We start from the raw sequence: 16,794 nt of genomic DNA, 5'->3' as shown, positions 1-16,794 counted from the left end.
TTCTCTTTATTATAAATAAAGATGGTTGTAATCTCTCTGACTCAAGCCAGTATTTACAGAATTCTACATGGCATCAGAGCCAAAAATATTCCGGGGATATGGGAATTGATTTTTTTCCTTTTTTTCTTTTTTTCTCTCTTTCTTCTCCATTGTGATTCTGCCCTAAGGACAGCCACCACCGCAAGCAGCAGACCCTCTTCCACCTTCTGCCACCCTCCTCCAGCTCTCAGGCCTCTGGCCTTCTCTTTTTCCTCTCGAGAGGTTTTTTCCCCCTTGCCGCGATTTATTCCCCCCCCCCCTTGGTGGTGAGTTGACTCCCACCGAAGGTTTTCCACCTTCTCTCCTTATGTTATAAATTTTTTAGGGGGATTTATTTCTGTTTTTTTTACCAGTCATCATGCCTAACAACTCTAAGATCACTTCTGCCTCATCTGGTTCTGATGGTTCGTCGCAACGTGACTTCATTCCGTTCTCAGTAATCCCATCAAGTTGAATGGTAGTAATTATTTGTTATGGTCTCGCTCCTGTTTATTTGCGATTGGATCCCGTGGTCTCTCTGGCTACATCACGAGCACTCAAGTCAGGCCTGAAGAGACTAGTTCTGCACAGGATCAATGGATGAACTTCAATTTCTTGGTTATGTCATATCTGGTTAATTCCATGGACCAAGATATTGTCGGGCACTATCTCCTCCTTGATTTGGCTACGAAGATTTGGAAAACAGCCATGGACACCTATTCTCAGGTTGGGAATGTTGCCCAATGTTATGAGCTTCGTCAGAAAATTCACTCTACCAAGCAGTTGGAGTTATCTTTGTCTCAGTATTACAATACCATGTGTAATATGTGGCAGCAGTTGGACTTTCTGGGCACATTCACAGCCACTTGGGATGTTGATGCCATGGCTTTCCGTAAGTGGGAGGATGGCTTACGTGTTTTTTATTTTTTGGCCGGCCTCAATATTGAGTTTGATCAGATCCGTGCCAATATTTTGAATCGCGACCCACTTCCATCTCTGGAGCAGGCCTATGCGATTCTCTCGGCTGAGGACAGTAGGCGTACAGCCATGGTTCATCCTGTTACTCAGGAATGATCGACTCTTATCTCTGGTTCACAGGCTTCCTGAGGAAATTCTTCCCAATCTGCTAGTATTGATCGGCCATCTGATGATCGCCCTGCCATTGAATGCGATCACTGTGGGAAGGAGTGGCATAACAAAGACCGTTGTTGGAAGCTTCTTGGTCGCCCTGCAGAGACTCGCGGGCGTGGGAAGGATGGTTCCAATCGGCCTAGTAACACCCGTGCTCATCAGGCAACTTCTGACGAACAGCCTGATCAATCTCTTTCCCAAGTTGTGGCTGAATTGCAAAATCTTCGGGATATGGTGAATCGATTGGGCGCATCTTCTTCGGCATCAGTATCTCCTTCCATAGCTGCCTCGGCTTTGTCTCTGCCTACCAACCCAAATTCCTCTTCATCCACAGGTATTTTATTTGGTGGGAACTGCACCTCGGTCATGCCTGATTCTTGGGTGATTTACTCAGGGGCAACCGACCATATGACAGGTTCTTCCTCGGTTTTTTCCAAATATTTTCCTCTTTCTGGTCATAACAAGGTTTGTGTTGCTGATGGGTCCCTTTCTCTTATCTGGGGGAAAGGATCTGTCAAGTATGCTTCCTCTCTTAGCCTTTCCTCTGTCTTACATGTTCCAAAGTTTACTAATAATTTGCTTTCCATTAGTAGCCTAACCAAGGATTTAAACTACAAAGTAGCCTTTTTTCCAACCTATTGTTTGTTTTAGGACTTGGCAACGGACAGTACGATTGCATGTGGTAAAGTGGTTGGTGGTCTGTACGTGCTTGACAGTTCGGGCAGCTTTGACATCTCAGCCGGCATCTTCAGATTTTGATTCTGCACTATTTGAGTTGAATAATTGGCATCATCATTTGGGCCATCCTCCTATAGGAGTTTTATCTGCTTTATTTCCTAGTCTAGTGAAACGGTGTAATAGACATAATTTTTCTTGTGATGATTGCACTTTGGCAAAACAAACTAGAAGTATTTTTCCTATTTCCGATAATAGAAGCAATGTGCCTTTTGGTTTGATACATTATGATGTGTGGGGCCCTGCCCGATGTATTTCTACTTTTGGATTTAGATGGTTTGCCACTTTCATTGATTGTTTTAACCGGACAACTTGGGTGTATTTGATGCATAGTAAAAGTGATGTCTTCACGTGTTTCACTCTATTCCATAAAATGGTCCAAACCCAGTTCGATGCCAAGGTGAAAATTCTTCGCTCTGATAATGGAAGAGTATATGGATGGTGCTTTTCGCTCCTATTTGGACAGCCATGGAATCATACACCAGACTTCTTGTGTTGACACTCCTGCTCATAATGGAGTGGCTGAACGCAAGAACAGACATCTCTTGGAGGTTGCTCGTTCTCTTATGTTTTCTATGGCTGTTCCTCCACGTTTCTGGGGTGATGCTGCCCTTACAGCAACCTATCTTATCAATTGGCTTCCATCATGAGTCTTAGGTGGCCACTGTCCCTTGGACATATTGGTTGGAAAATCCACTTTTGTTGTGCCTCCAAAGGTCTTTGGCTGTGTCGTGTTTGCCAGGAATCACCATGTACACGGCAAGTTTGATCTCAAAGGATTGCGGTGTGTTTTTTTGGGTTACTCAGCTACCCAGAAAGGGTATAGATGCTATCATCCTCCTACACAAAAGGTGTTTGTCACTATGGATGTCGTCTTCCGGGAGTTTGAGGCTTACTTTAAACAGTCGGTACCTCTGTAGGGGAAGATTCTAAGTGGTGAAGAGGTCCCGCTGATTCCTCCTCTGGACATAGAGATACCTACCATAGAGGATGTCTCTGTTACACTAGAAGATGGGAGTTACAAGTCAGGAACAAGAAGTGGGGTAGATTGAACAACAACAATAGGTTCAGGGGGAGAATAATGGAAGGACTAATGTGCAGACTTATACTTGGGGAACTGATTTTCCTTTGGACGGTCCTCAGTACAAAGAGACCACCACCACCAACCCCTCACAATCGGCATCTGTTCCTGCTCCAAGTCTTGCTCCGAGTCATGTTTCTGGTAAGCCACCTCCTGATCCCAGTCTTGATTTACTTAGTGCTATTCGGAAACCAAAAAGGAGTTGTACACAACATCCTATTTCCAACTTTGTGTCATACAACTCTCTAACTCCTGCTTTCGTAACTTCTTTATCCTCTGTTTCCATCCCTAACAATTGGTAGGAAGCAATAGCCGAACAGAAATGGAAGGATGCGATGAATGAAGAAATGTTTGCCCTTGAGAAGAATCAGACCTGGGATTTGGTAAGTCCTCCACTAGGAAAGAAACCGATTGGTTGTAAATGGGTCTTTGTTGTGAAGCACAAGGTTGATGGCTCAGTGGAAAGATACAAAGCAAGACTCATAGCCAAAGGGTTTACCCAAACCCAAGGAATTGACTATCAAGAGACCTTTGCTCCTGTAGCAAAGATGAATACTGTGCGGGTTATCATCTCATGTATTGTAAACCAAGGATGGGAACTCCAACAACTTGATGTGAAGAATGCATTCCTACATGGAGATTTGGAAGAAGATGTTTACATAGAGATACCTCCTGGCTTTACCTCCTCTGAGACTCAGGGAAAGGTGTGCAAGTTAAAGAAGGCTCTTTACGGTCTGAAGCAGTTACCAAGGGCTTGGTTTGGCCGATTCCATAAGGCTATGGTTGGTTATGGGTATAAGCTAAGCAATGCTGACCATACATTATTTGTTAAAAGGATGGGACAGCAAGTGACCATTTTGATTGTCTATGTTGATGACATAGTGATCACGGGTAGTGATGCACATGAAATCCATAAGTTGAAGACATAGTTGGGCACTAAATTTGAAGTCAAAGATTTGGGGAGATTAAGATATTTTCTAGGGATTAAGGTTGCCTATTCAGCTAAGGGCATATCTCTTTCCCAAAGAAAGTATACTTTAGATCTATTGAGTGGAACAGGGATGCTTGGGTGTAAACCAACAGACATCCCTCTTGAGCCCAACACACATTTGAAGAGTAAGGAGGGTGACCCAATGGACAAGGGTAGCTATCAAAGGTTAGTTGGCCGATTGATATACCTCGCACATACTCGACTAGACATCACATTTTATGTGAGTGTTGTCAGTCAATACATGCATGTTCCTAACTCTTCTCATTTAGAAGTAGCATACAGAATACTCCGTTACCTCAAGTCCTCTCCTGGAAAGGGAGTCTTGTATTCTTCACATAACCATCTCCGGATAGAAGCATACACTGATGCAGATTGAGCTAGCAGTCCCGATGATAGGAAGTCCACATCCGGATATTGCACATTTGTTGGAGGGAACCTAACTACTTGGAGAAGCAAAAGAAAGCTGTTGTAGCTCGATCTAGTGCTGAAGCTGAATTTCGAGCTATGGCACAGGGTATTTGTGAACTTCTCTGGCTCAAGGGGCTTCAAGACTTGGGGATGAATGCTGATCTTCCAATGCGGCTCTACTGTAACAAGAAGTCAGCAATCAACATTGCTCACAACCCGGTCCAACATGATCGTACCAAACATGTTGAGATTGACCAGCACTTCATCAAAGAGAAATTGGAATAGGGAATAGTTTGTATTCCATTTATCCAGTCTAGTGAACAGCTGGCTGATATCCTTACCAAAGGGATCAGCAATAAGTTATTTTTTCCCATTGTTAACAAGTTGGGCATGTTTGATATATATGCACCAACTTGGGGGGAGTTGTAATATGGGTTCAGGGGTAGAATAGTCATAAGGGTATTTCTATCCTTGTACTCATTCCAGAATGTTCTTCTCTTTATTATAAATAAAGTTGGTTGTAGTCTCTCTGACTCAAGCCAGTATTCACGGAATTCTACAATTACCATGATAGGGATAAGAGGAACGACAATGTTTAGCAAAAATACATGGTTCACATTGAAAAACATGAGAAGAAAATGAAGTAAACAAATGTAGTAATTGTTTTCTCATAACAACAAAAGATGGGTGGCCTAAACGTTGATGCCAAAGCATCACAAAATCCATAGTGCTATTGTCGTCCCGGCCACAAATATAAGACTGAGCAGTAGGCAAAATAGGTGTCAAAGCAAGTATCCGAGACTCAAGAAGATAGAGTCCTTTCTCCTCACGTCCACTGCCAATGATCTTCTTCGTCACCAAATCCTGAAAAAGCAATAGGAAGGGAAGAAGGTGACAACAATTTAAGGATTTGGTTAAATGACTTATAGATAATAGATTGGTGGCAAAATTAGGGACATGAAGAACAGAGTCAAGAGAAATAGAAGAAGTGACTCGAACATTACCCTTACCAGAGAAGAACGGGAACCATCAGCAATTCTAACCTTTTCTCTACCAGAGCATATAAAATAGAAATCATAAAATTTAAACCAGTCATGTGATCGGTGGCAGTAGAGTCAATGACCCAAGAAGGAGAAGTGAAGGGTGTGGAAGTAGAGGCTGAAGCTGAAGAATCTGACTCTACAAGTGTAGTAGAAGAGCGGCCTAGACGAGACATCATCCTACGTATTGCTGCAATATCCTCTCTGGAAAGAGAATCAGGGCCAGTCTGTAGTCCAGGTGACTTAGTCTCAGCTATCACAGTGTGGGCTCTAGCACCCCCTTTCCTACCACCTCATATACCAGGAGAGATTGATGCTAGCTTGCTTTTAAAATGGAATCCCTAATAAGCTGAAGGGGTCTTGAAGCAAAGGACCATTTCCTGATGTTGCATTCCATCCAAATCTGGTTGATGGTGGCAGCAAAGGCGAGCTTTCCCACAATGTCACAGATGGAAGAGCCGACAAATGTCATGTCTACCCAGATCCATTCTCTTTGGAATGGTAAGATACTTCTGGAACGAGGTCAACATTTAGCTAATACCCCTTTCCAAATTGAAGAGGAGAGGGGGCAATCAAAAAAGAGGTGGTCAATGTTTTCCATGGCATTCGGGCAGTGGCAACATGAGGTAGAGACAACATTTTGGCGATGGATGAGAAATGACTGTGTTGGGACTTGGGAGGCAGTTAGAGTATGCACGCCAAACTTTGAAACTGTGCCGAGGATATGGTGTTTAAACCATGTCAGCTTGTGCCAAGGAACAACAGAACCATGTTGGTGGACGAGGTTCCAAGCCGCTTTGATACTGAAGAGGATGGAGTCCAAGTAGTCCTGTCTCCCTTACCAGAAGAGTGACCAGTAATGGGCGGCAGAGCATTCCAGACTGAAGTAAGTAATGGAGAAGAGGAAGCTGGGGGGGGGGTCAAATTTCCAAGAGTGATGATGTCGGCAACCTTGGAGTGCTTAGCAAGGCCAGAGCTATATATGGTCCGTGGGGGATCAAGTGCAGTAGAATGCCCATAGGATGCCAGTGGTCAAGCCAAAGAGAGATGGAAGTGCCGTCTACAATCTGGGTGGAAAATCTGGGCATGTTATTGAAACTGTAGAGTTCATTGACAAATTACCCATGGAGCCCACGGCTGCAGTTTGGAGGCATTGTGAATTATGCTCAAATCCATGGAGATAGTGAAATTGAAGACCGTGCTGAGTTGTTGGTTGGCCTCAACCCTTCTAAGGCTGTTGTATACCCACACCACCACCAAAGAAACACATAGCAATCGACATGTTCGATGGGAAGAACAAGGTCATTGAGTATTGCAGTACTAATCCCTACAAGGGTGAGGCATATGAGAATTGAAGGGCTTTAGTGGACAGATGAAGGAAGCTGGTTATGTCCCTGATACAAGATATGTGCTTCATGACCTTGATCAGGATGATGAGTGTTTGGCTATAGCTTATGGTCTTATCAGTACTCCAGCAAGGAGACCTCTTGGATTATAACGAACCTATGTATCTGTGGTGACTGTCACAATGCAATCAAGATCATGTCTAAGATTGTTGGAAGGGAGCTTTTTGTTAGGGATAATGATCGATTTCATCATTTCAAGGACGGCTAATGCTCGTGGGGATTACTGGTGACGGTGTTTTTTTTGTTGAAATTTTTGGTTCATCTATTGCTAGTAAACAGATTTCTTCCCACTGCATTTTGTATTGTATAAAAGTGGGACTAAAATGGTCGACTTTGGGAGGAAAACAAAGATTGCTGCTAGTGGAAGATTAAGTGGTGCTTGTAATGATATTCCATTACCTTTTTAATAGAAAGGTTAGATGACTGTTCAATTAAGTGCTTAAATAATGCATGAGAATGGTATTTGTACAATGGCATTTTCATAATTATATGGTGTAGAAACAGAACTGATTATGTCAGGTTGATACGAAACGCTGATTCTGATATTTTTCTGTTCCGAATCGATACCAGAATACTGTTACCAAATGCCAATCCTACTCCCAAAAATCATGGAATCAAGAAAAATCAATTCCACCTGGAATCAGCGAAATGAGAGCGGGATGGTTATCAAACGGGGCCTGAATATACTGGTTTGGTTTCGGTTACTGTTCTGAACCTTGATTCTAGAATCATCCCCCCAGTAGGATTAACCTATAACTTCTGATCTGTCCAGATTTGAACCAGATTTTGGTAACTATTCTTCTCCGTATAATTGACCTTCAACCATCTTTTGGATTAAGTCAGAACATGAATTATCTATCATTATAAATCTCTTGAGTTCTGGTTTTAAACCTTTCACTGCGATTCTGGTTCAATTGAGTTTCTGATAGCCTAGTCATCTAGGCTATTAGAAACCCAACAGAGATAGAGGAACTGAATGAAAATCCATATCTCGTAAAGATTTTTTGATTAAAATTGGCTCAATCTTATTTGGGAGAATTGGATTCGATGAATATGTCCTGTAAAAGTGCCAATCAAATTCTCTTGCTAGGTTTCTTGCCCCTATGTAAAGGATCTATGGTTTTCTTGTTTGACTACAATTAGGGCCTCTTTGGTATCATTTTTCATTTTGTCATGTGTTTGGTATCACTTTTGAAACTTGTTTTTATTTAAAATAAATGAAAACAGCCCCAAAATGATAATAGACTCTTGAGTCTATTATGGATTAGGCCAAAATCTGTTTTTCCTTCATTTTTTCGCTCTTTAATGAGCATGTGCTCATATGACCCAAATATGAGGGGTAAAATAAATATTTGGTCGTTATAATAGAAAGGCACCGATCCTTCTCTCTCTCCTCTCTCTCTCTCTCTCCGTGGGCGATCCCTTCCCCTGAAATTGGTGCTGCGTCACTCACACTGCCCTGCACTGGACTTCAACTCTTCTCTAACACCTCCAACATTATAGGATTTCTGGGTTATGGGTGACATGATACTGAACATCCCAACAGGTTGAATCAAAGTAAGGATCTTCATACAAGTGATAATCCATTTCTCTGATAATGAGTTTTACTTCTAGAACTATTTTCTGAGTATAAGATAAAAGACAAGGTGAGGAGGAAAGGGAAATGTTAAGCATTTACTGTAAGAAGGGAAGCAAATGTCGTTAAAGAGAGGTGTTGTGGATTATTAATTTGGTTGTCACAGTATTTAATGCTAGAACCTGCTAGTTTAGTAGGACCTTCTGGAGAGAAGTATTTTGACTTTTATGTCTTCCCTAGGGTTAGAGATGACTTAGATCAATCCTCCTTCCTCTGTTCTTCTCACTCTCTCGCCAAAGAGAAATCTTTTATGAACGTTGTTGGTGGGCTGAAGCTGAACGGTTGCTGAATATCATGGTTGTTGGGTTTCCTGGTTTCCTATCAACGCGGATTTGCAGCGGTGAGTCGGAAAATTTAACGGTGGTGGTCAATTAGGAGGTAAAGGTGACGATTGCAAAGAGATGGAAGAAGAAAGTGAGGGTAAAAATGTCACCAACCACAGTGAAGTGAGAGAGGGAGATGGGTGTCGGTGTCCTGCAAAAAAGCGTCTCATATTCTCCAGAAGCTCTTCATTTTACTGTTTAGAGTTGATTTGGGAAAGAAGATAGGTGATGAGAGAATTTCTTCATCCATTTGTTTACAAATGTGATAAAAATGATTTACACATAGGTAGTTACCAAGCTTATTTTTCATTCTACAATCTATTATGTTTAGTAATTACCAACCATATTTTATTTTTGATCAAAATGGTTTTTAGTAATGATTTTTTTTTAAATAGGCCAAAATGAAGATGAAAAATGATACCAAAAAGAGCCTTAGTGAATTATCTTTCACCATTTTCTTGTGCAGCCATTCTTGATCATTATATCAATCAATCTTTTGTTTCTGATTCCCCCACCATCTAAAAAAAAAGGTACAAAGCTCTTTAAAGAGACCTAATAAGCAAACAAACTCTCCCTTGTGTGGACAGAAGTTCAACTTAACAAAAGAAAACCTACTTTTAAGACTCCTAAAGATTGAGTGGACAGAAGTTCAACTTATCTTTAAAGACAACAGCATTTATTCATCTTTAGGCTAGCTGCTGGTAGTCACGTCTTAAAGTTAACTAAATGAAAGTGAAAAAAAATTACAGCTATACTCCCCCTTGCATTACAACTTTCCTATACTACTAGTCCCACCATATTACCATGTCTGCATTGGGAAAAATTTGAGTTAATGGCCTGGACCATAAAATCATGCCTTAGATCTTTTGCTGGGATGCTCCTGCATCAAGGAGTAAGAAGAGGAGAGGAAAGGGATTAGTTTGAGAATGGTGTATCTGAAACTCTTACGTTTGATCAAACCAAATAACAGAAGAAGAGGAGGGAGAAGAACAGATGACAAACAAGAATATATACCTGGTTTTGAGGCTGCTGCATTTAGAAAGTAATACCTGGTCTTGACCCTACTGCAAGTCAGACAGTTGAAAGTTCATGACTCTGTGTCTCTTGCCTTGCAGTGGTGTCTTTTGTCTCTTGTCCAAAGCAGAAACAAAATGAATTCCTAAGTTTGTGCTCCTTTACATATTGTTTATTATATTTTAGCATTTCGCATTTGTTCTTTTAGTTTTATAATACTATTTATTGCCTGTTGCAATAGATATAAAGTATACACCCCCTACATTATGAATATATTCAAATGTATACACACATGGCTTAATATTTATAACTGTCCAATTATAAATGATAAAAATGCTGTCATAGACAGTGGTTGCTGTTTCTTTCTACATCCATGTCCACAGATCTTAGTACCATAAACCAACACATGCAAAATGGCAATATCACCCTCAATTTTTGTATTGTCACTCGGTACACTCAAGTTTGTGCATGTAAATAACACATTCCAAGTTACCCAAAGTATATCATGGAAACGCGAACTACTAACTCCTGCTAAAATGTAAGCTGGCTGATCTCTTGTCTTTACAGATGACCTGCAAACTTTTCCCTTAGTTCAATTATGTTGCAACATAGGTTATGCACAGTCCTAATGGCAACCTTCTTGTCACAGTATAATTCCAATGCCACGGTATTGAGAAAGTTACCTTCGCAAAGAGAATCTATAACCACAATGACCATCGCTCTCACACACATAAATGCCCATGAATGATAGCTCTAAATTCAACTTCAGTGCTAGACCTTTCAACCCCTTCACTTACTTTTTATTCTTCTAGATTAAAGCTTTCCGCTTAATAATGTTGAATACTGTGAGGAAGATCTCCGGTCACTCCCAGAACCAGCCCAATTTGAGAATCTTGTCAGCTGCCTCCAAATGAGAAATTTTTGGGGCATGCATGAACTAACTCACTACACTGATTTGCATATGCAGAGTCTGGTGGAGTGAGAGATAGATACAATGCTCCTAGAAAACCTAGATGGGAGGCCCTCCAAATGGTTCTTTTCAAACATCCATTTTAATCGACTTGGCCATACAAGCAGACAGCTACTAACATCAGGTGTGCAGCCAGATGACATCATCCATCTCCTCCTTTTTTTTGGTAAATGAATATATTACCGAACCCCAAGAGGGGGAAAGGAAAGGGGAACCAATGTACAAGAAAATAATAGAAAAGAAGCAGAGGGGAGAAGAAAAAAAGGGGGGGGGGGGGGAGGCGGCCAGCCAGCCTACGCAGAGGAGGGAGGCCACAGAAGGGCAATATCAATGCCCCAAAAAATCAAAATGTGCCTGTTTCTGAAGTTGTCCTTGCATTTCTTCAAAATTGAAAAAGTCAAGGTCTGCCAAATCCTATGCCTGATATTAAGTTAGATTTGAGATCAGTCAATCCCCAATGTAAAACAAGAAGAAAGATGAGGAGACAGTGGAGGAGGAGGAGGAGGAGAGCAGTAGATGTGAACCTTTGATGCCATTTAGAAGATAGTGCCCTCAATAAGTGAAATGAATGTGCAGAAAATACAAATTCATATTATATGACAGTTACATCCCTCAAACGTGATAGTATTTTCTCATAAATCAAGTAATCAACACCAACAAACCAAATTCTCATGAAATTGAAAGAGTCTGTTGTTACCTATAAAAAAAAAAGAAAGAAAAGGAGGGGGGGAATCAATCTTACCTTCATCTTTCAAAAGGAGGAAGAGCAGTCCCTTGTCGCCCAACAGTACCAACTGGACCCGTCTTTCTATCACATAAAGACCTTGTAATCTTGCAATTTCCTATGATGAGTTGGTTAATATATTCTTTCAGTTCTTTAGAAAGGAAGCATTTGTTTGTTATAATTGTGCTATCAACTTTTCGTCGATTAGATAGATACCTTTTAAATAATGAAATGTATATCAAGCATCATTATATTGTTAGGGCTAAGCACTTGTATTTTTTGCAGTTTCATTCTCATTACCATTGTTGCAGTCTAATTCTAGCTAAGGGTGTCAAATTGGAACCAGAACTGAAAACCGAAACCAGAGGGACCCGAACTGAACTGAACAAAATTTGGTTACAATCCGGATCTGAAAGTAGGAACCGAATTCAGTTCAGTTCCGGTTCCAACATACGAACTGAAATGAATTTAGGTACTAATATATTATAGTATTTTAATACATTGTAATACTAATTTATTATAGTATCAACTATCAACAACAACAAAGGTCGTGCTTGGCGCGTTGGTCAAGTGCTCACTTGCTGAACGCTTGGTCATGGGTTCAAGCCCTGGAAACAGCCTCTCTGGAAACAGGGGTAAGGCTGCGTACATTTGACCCTCCCCAGACCCTGCTAAACGAGGGAGCCTTGTGCACTGGGTACGGCCTTTTTTTGTCAACAACAACAAAATCATCCTTAATCCAACTGAATGAGATAATATTAGTATCATAGTACATATTACTAATATTAGTATTGGATTTTATAATACTACTATATTATATTATAGTATAATATAATACATTATACTATATAATATAGTTTATTATTATTTTATAATATTACTATATTATAGTATATGAACCAAGTAAAGGAACCGGAACCGAACCGTGTAAGAAACAAATTCCGAAACCATATAAGAACAAAACCGAACCGAGCAGGTCGGTTTGTTTATCGATATTCAGAACCGATTCGGTTCCGGATCACGCTAAACAGAAAAAGAAGCATGGTTATCAGTTCCATGGATATGGTTTTCTTAAACTACACCTTTTGTGAAATTATGCTGTTTATATAGGACACAAGTGTCACAATTACAGAAAAAAAAATATTGACTTCTTAAATATTCTTATTTTCTTTTCCTCTACTGATATTGGGGCCTTCTTTGTTTTTTCTATATTTTTCCATTTACCAATGTTATGGTGATTGTAGGTAGGACTTGAGGGGAGTTCGATTGGGCACTGGTGGCTTGATACAATAGGAAAGACGTTAGATGAGGGATCAACTTTTGTACGTGTTGGTTCAAGGCAGTTGGCAGGCTTGCTCATAGCTGTGTGGTAATAATTGGAAGCACACAATAAATCTTTCCCTTTTTGTTTCTTCTTATTAATAGGAATTTGTTTGTGGTTGATCTAATTTTTTTATTTATTTTTTTTAATTTTATTTTAACCTGCTAATGGATATAAAGGAACTTAGTTGTTTCCTTTCTCCCTGTAGTAAATCTATTAGTCTTCATAGGGTTGCGATTCTTGTTAGTGGTTTGTCTGTTAATTTGCAAGATTTTTTTTTCAGGGTCAGAAAAAGACTTAGACCACATGTCGGGGATGTTGATGCTGCTGCAGTTCCTTGTGGTTTTGGACGTGCTATTGGTAATAAGGTATGTCTTTCTTTAGAATTCTAATGGCTTTGGATATTTGTAGCCAAACTCATATCGCTGGGACAAGGCATAGTAACGGTGATTTGAATTGTTAATACTCAAAAGTTTAAATGGGGATAATGACTCTCTCTCTCTCTCTCATGGTAAAATATAGCACATAAACACTCTTCAGTGATTCATAGCATAAGTTTTCTGTTATATTAATAATGCAGTCTCAGTTCAAAAATTGGATTGGATTTAGTGATAGTTTGGGGTGGCCTTGGTTTTTGGCATTTTTTATTGTAATAGGCTGAAACATATGCCAAGGGTCGATGTTTAAGAATATTAGCTTACTATGGTTTCCATGTTAGAGTTCCTTTTCTTGTTAGTAAAGTTAGTATGTATAGCTGTTGAAAAATCCTATTGCCAATCATGTTAGGCTAGAACAGTTCTAGATCTACTATTAATTTGTTTTGCATTTATTTTTTTTTTCTTATAACTAGATAACCACACCAGCCCAAATGATGGATTGAGTTGAATGGATTTTAATTTGAGGTTGTTTTGGTGGCCTAGTTACCTTTCTATAGCCTAATATGGATGAAAACAGGATTCTTGTACAGATAGACATACTAACTTTACTAACAAGACAAGGATTCTAACATGGAAACCATCTTAGGCTAATATTCTTACATTTGGTCCCTTGACATGGAACTGGGACGCACAACTAACTAATAAAATTCCTGATTTTCGTGCTCCCCCTTTCCACCTAGTTAACCAAGCTCTTTTGAGCTGAGACTGCATTAGTTTATGCCTCAAATTTTTATTGGCATGATTTACATGGTAAAAGGTTGTTTGAGCAGGGGGCTGTAAGTTTGAGGATGAGAGTTTATGATCGGATAATGTGCTTTGTGAACTGTCACTTCGCGGCACATTTGGATGCAGTTAATCGCCGCAATGCTGACTTTGATCATGTATATCGAACAATGATGTTCAGTCGGCCAAATACTGCAGCTGGTATGGTGATGTTCCTATTTTTGTGACTCTCTCTTGCCTTCTCCATGTATTTAATTTGTTAGCTTTATTCTTCTGGCTTGCCACTGGTCCTCTCTGTTGCAGCTGTTACCTCGTCTGCCACTCAGTTGCTTCGTGCTACAAATGTAAGTACTGTTTTCTAATTGCTATTATGGAAATATGAATATTCAAGTATACTCTGTTGATCATAAAGAATTGCTTATTTTCCAGTCTGTGGGTGCCAACTCTGAAGATGGTAGACCTGAGTTATCTGAAGCAGACATGGTTGTATTTCTTGGTGATTTCAATTATCGCCTCCATGGCATTTCTTATGATGAGGCAAGAGACTTTGTTTCACAAAGATGCTTTGATTGGCTCAGAGAAAGGGACCAGCTTCGAGCAGAAATGAAAGCTGGGAAAGTCTTTCAAGGAATGCGTGAAGGGATCATTAGATTTCCTCCCACATACAAGTTTGAACGGCACCAAGCTGGTTTAGGGGGTATTTGTTAACATACATGAGCTTTTGTTACATTTCTTGTTACACTAATTTAAAATTAGGGTTAGAGTCCTGTGGTGATTCTCTCATGTATGCATTTTATGAACTGTATGAGCCAAGGACCCTTCTGTAGATCGCATACAAATATGCTGATGTGCATGCCCGTCACTTGCTTATGTTTATTGTGTTGTTCTTGAGAGTGTTGAATTGTGCAACTTTTTCTAGGGTATGATTCTGGTGAGAAGAAGCGCATACCAGCCTGGTGTGACAGAATTTTGTACCGCGACTCCCGTTCAGCTTCAGTATTTGAATGCAATTTAGAGTGTCCTGTGGTCTCTTCAATTTCACAGTGTGTTTCTTTTTTTTCTTGTTCTCTTTTTATTTATTTTTTTTTTTTTGGCTAAACTCTTGTAACCTTTGTATGACTTTGGATCTCTTTCTTTAATCAGGTATGAGGCTTGCATGGATGTCACTGACAGTGACCACAAGCCCGTACGGTGCATATTTAGTGTTGATATTACTTGTGTAGATGAGTCAATAAAGAGACGGGAGTTTGGGGAAATCATGGAATCTAATGAGAGAATAAGGTCCATGCTTGAAGAATTATATGATGTTCCAGGGACTATTGTTAGCACCAACAACATAATTCTACAAAACCAGGAGACATCCATTCTGCGAATCACCAACAAATGCACGAAAGACAAAGCTATGTTCGAAATCATTTGTGAAGGGCAGTCAACAGTCAAGGACGATGGGCAAGCATCTGAACTTCATCCTAGAGGTTCCTTAGGCTTTCCCCACTGGTTGGAGGTAACTTTCATTTCTTTCGATATAAATACTGATGCATTTTGTGTTCACTTCTTGTGCACTTTGTTCTTCCCGTGGCATGCATTTATTTAAGTTGTCTAGCTGTTTTGTTCAGTTTCATGTAGATCTTGGATTTAGAGGATGAGTCTTATGTCAGTTGCAAAGCCTGACGTATTGTTTTCATATCTATCTTTTTTGTGTTTATTGTTAAAGTGAGGTTTTTTCTGACTTTGTTATTGAGTTTACTAAGGATAAAAGTAGTATCAATTTCAGAGCGATAGGATGAACACGACAAAGCTTCCCGAGTATTGCAAATTTACTTCACAGATACAACTAGTGTCCTTTTAAAGATGTAATTGTAATGATTTGAATGCATTGTGCACCATCACACAGTTGTAATAAACCATTGACCAATTCACCAAATCAACTTAGTCTTGCTCTTTTCATTGTGTTTTCCTTGGACAAAGTAAGAGTAACTGCAGTAGAATAATGATCCATGGACAACAAACTCACCTAGGTAGATCTTTGGGAATAAAGAAAAGCTTTGAACTAGTTGAATGGTCCCACTTTGGCATTGTAGTTCTCGAATTAATGGAATTACGGTGGAGGATGTATTCTTGACAGAGAACGCTTAGCATGTCTTACTGAACATGTTTGTCCCCCCCCCCCCCCTTTTCCTCTCCTTTGGTAATGAAATTATTTATGCATCCGAAAAACAAGTGCTTCTACAGCAATAACTGTCCTCTAATAACTACTTCTACAGCAATAACTGAAATAAAAACTAAATGCAGGGCTGGTAGGGCTTGGGCTTGGGCCTGAGATGGTATCCCTTGGAGTATCTAATTGGGCCTGGGCTAGGGCTAGTAGGAGCAGCCCCCAAATGTCCTGCATCAACTCTCCCTTGCTTTAAAAAAACTCGACCTCGAGATTGGATAAACCCGGGAAACCAGTCCATCTGCTGCACATCCATGCCATTCAAAAGCTCCGGTAATTCACGAGAAAAGGAGATGAAATTTTGAAACAGCATGTCCTCTCAATATTGTTGAGTGGAATGTCGAAGTCATACGCCATTACTGTTGCAGCATCTCTGGTGTTGTTCGTCATTCCAACCTAGCTTTGATACCAAATATGATGTAGGGGTTCCTAAAGTCTAAGTATTCCACAAGATTGAGTCCCTAATTTATAAGCAGCAAACATACATCTCTTACAGTCAGATATTAGGCAGTAAATCACAATAAAATAATGAACAGAACATACCAAGGCTGATGCATTCTTAATGTTTTAGTTCCCAATTAGGCAGCATAAGATGGTGTTAATGATAAATTGCCTTATGTA

The 16,794-nt window shown here is 40.0% G+C and overlaps 1 long non-coding RNA gene and 1 pseudogene across 1 annotated transcript; one reads left to right on the top strand and one right to left on the bottom strand.

Moving 5' to 3' along the window:
• Window positions 1–16,794, top strand: part of LOC122646031 — a 41,979-nt pseudogene that overhangs the window by 22,850 nt on the left and 2,335 nt on the right.
• LOC122646032 lies at window positions 1,498–5,069 on the bottom strand. Its single transcript, XR_006330553.1, has 3 exons — window positions 4,925–5,069; window positions 3,179–3,181; window positions 1,498–1,508 (listed from the first exon to the last, which is right to left on the bottom strand). It is a non-coding gene; the product is annotated as an uncharacterized LOC122646032 (long non-coding RNA).

Source organism: Telopea speciosissima, chromosome 11 (genome assembly GCF_018873765.1).
Source record: "Telopea speciosissima isolate NSW1024214 ecotype Mountain lineage chromosome 11, Tspe_v1, whole genome shotgun sequence".
In the NCBI taxonomy this organism is placed as follows: Eukaryota; Viridiplantae; Streptophyta; class Magnoliopsida; order Proteales; family Proteaceae; genus Telopea; species Telopea speciosissima.
The sequence above is the reverse complement of the archived record's forward strand: the minus strand, read 5'-3'. Positions and strand labels throughout refer to the sequence as shown.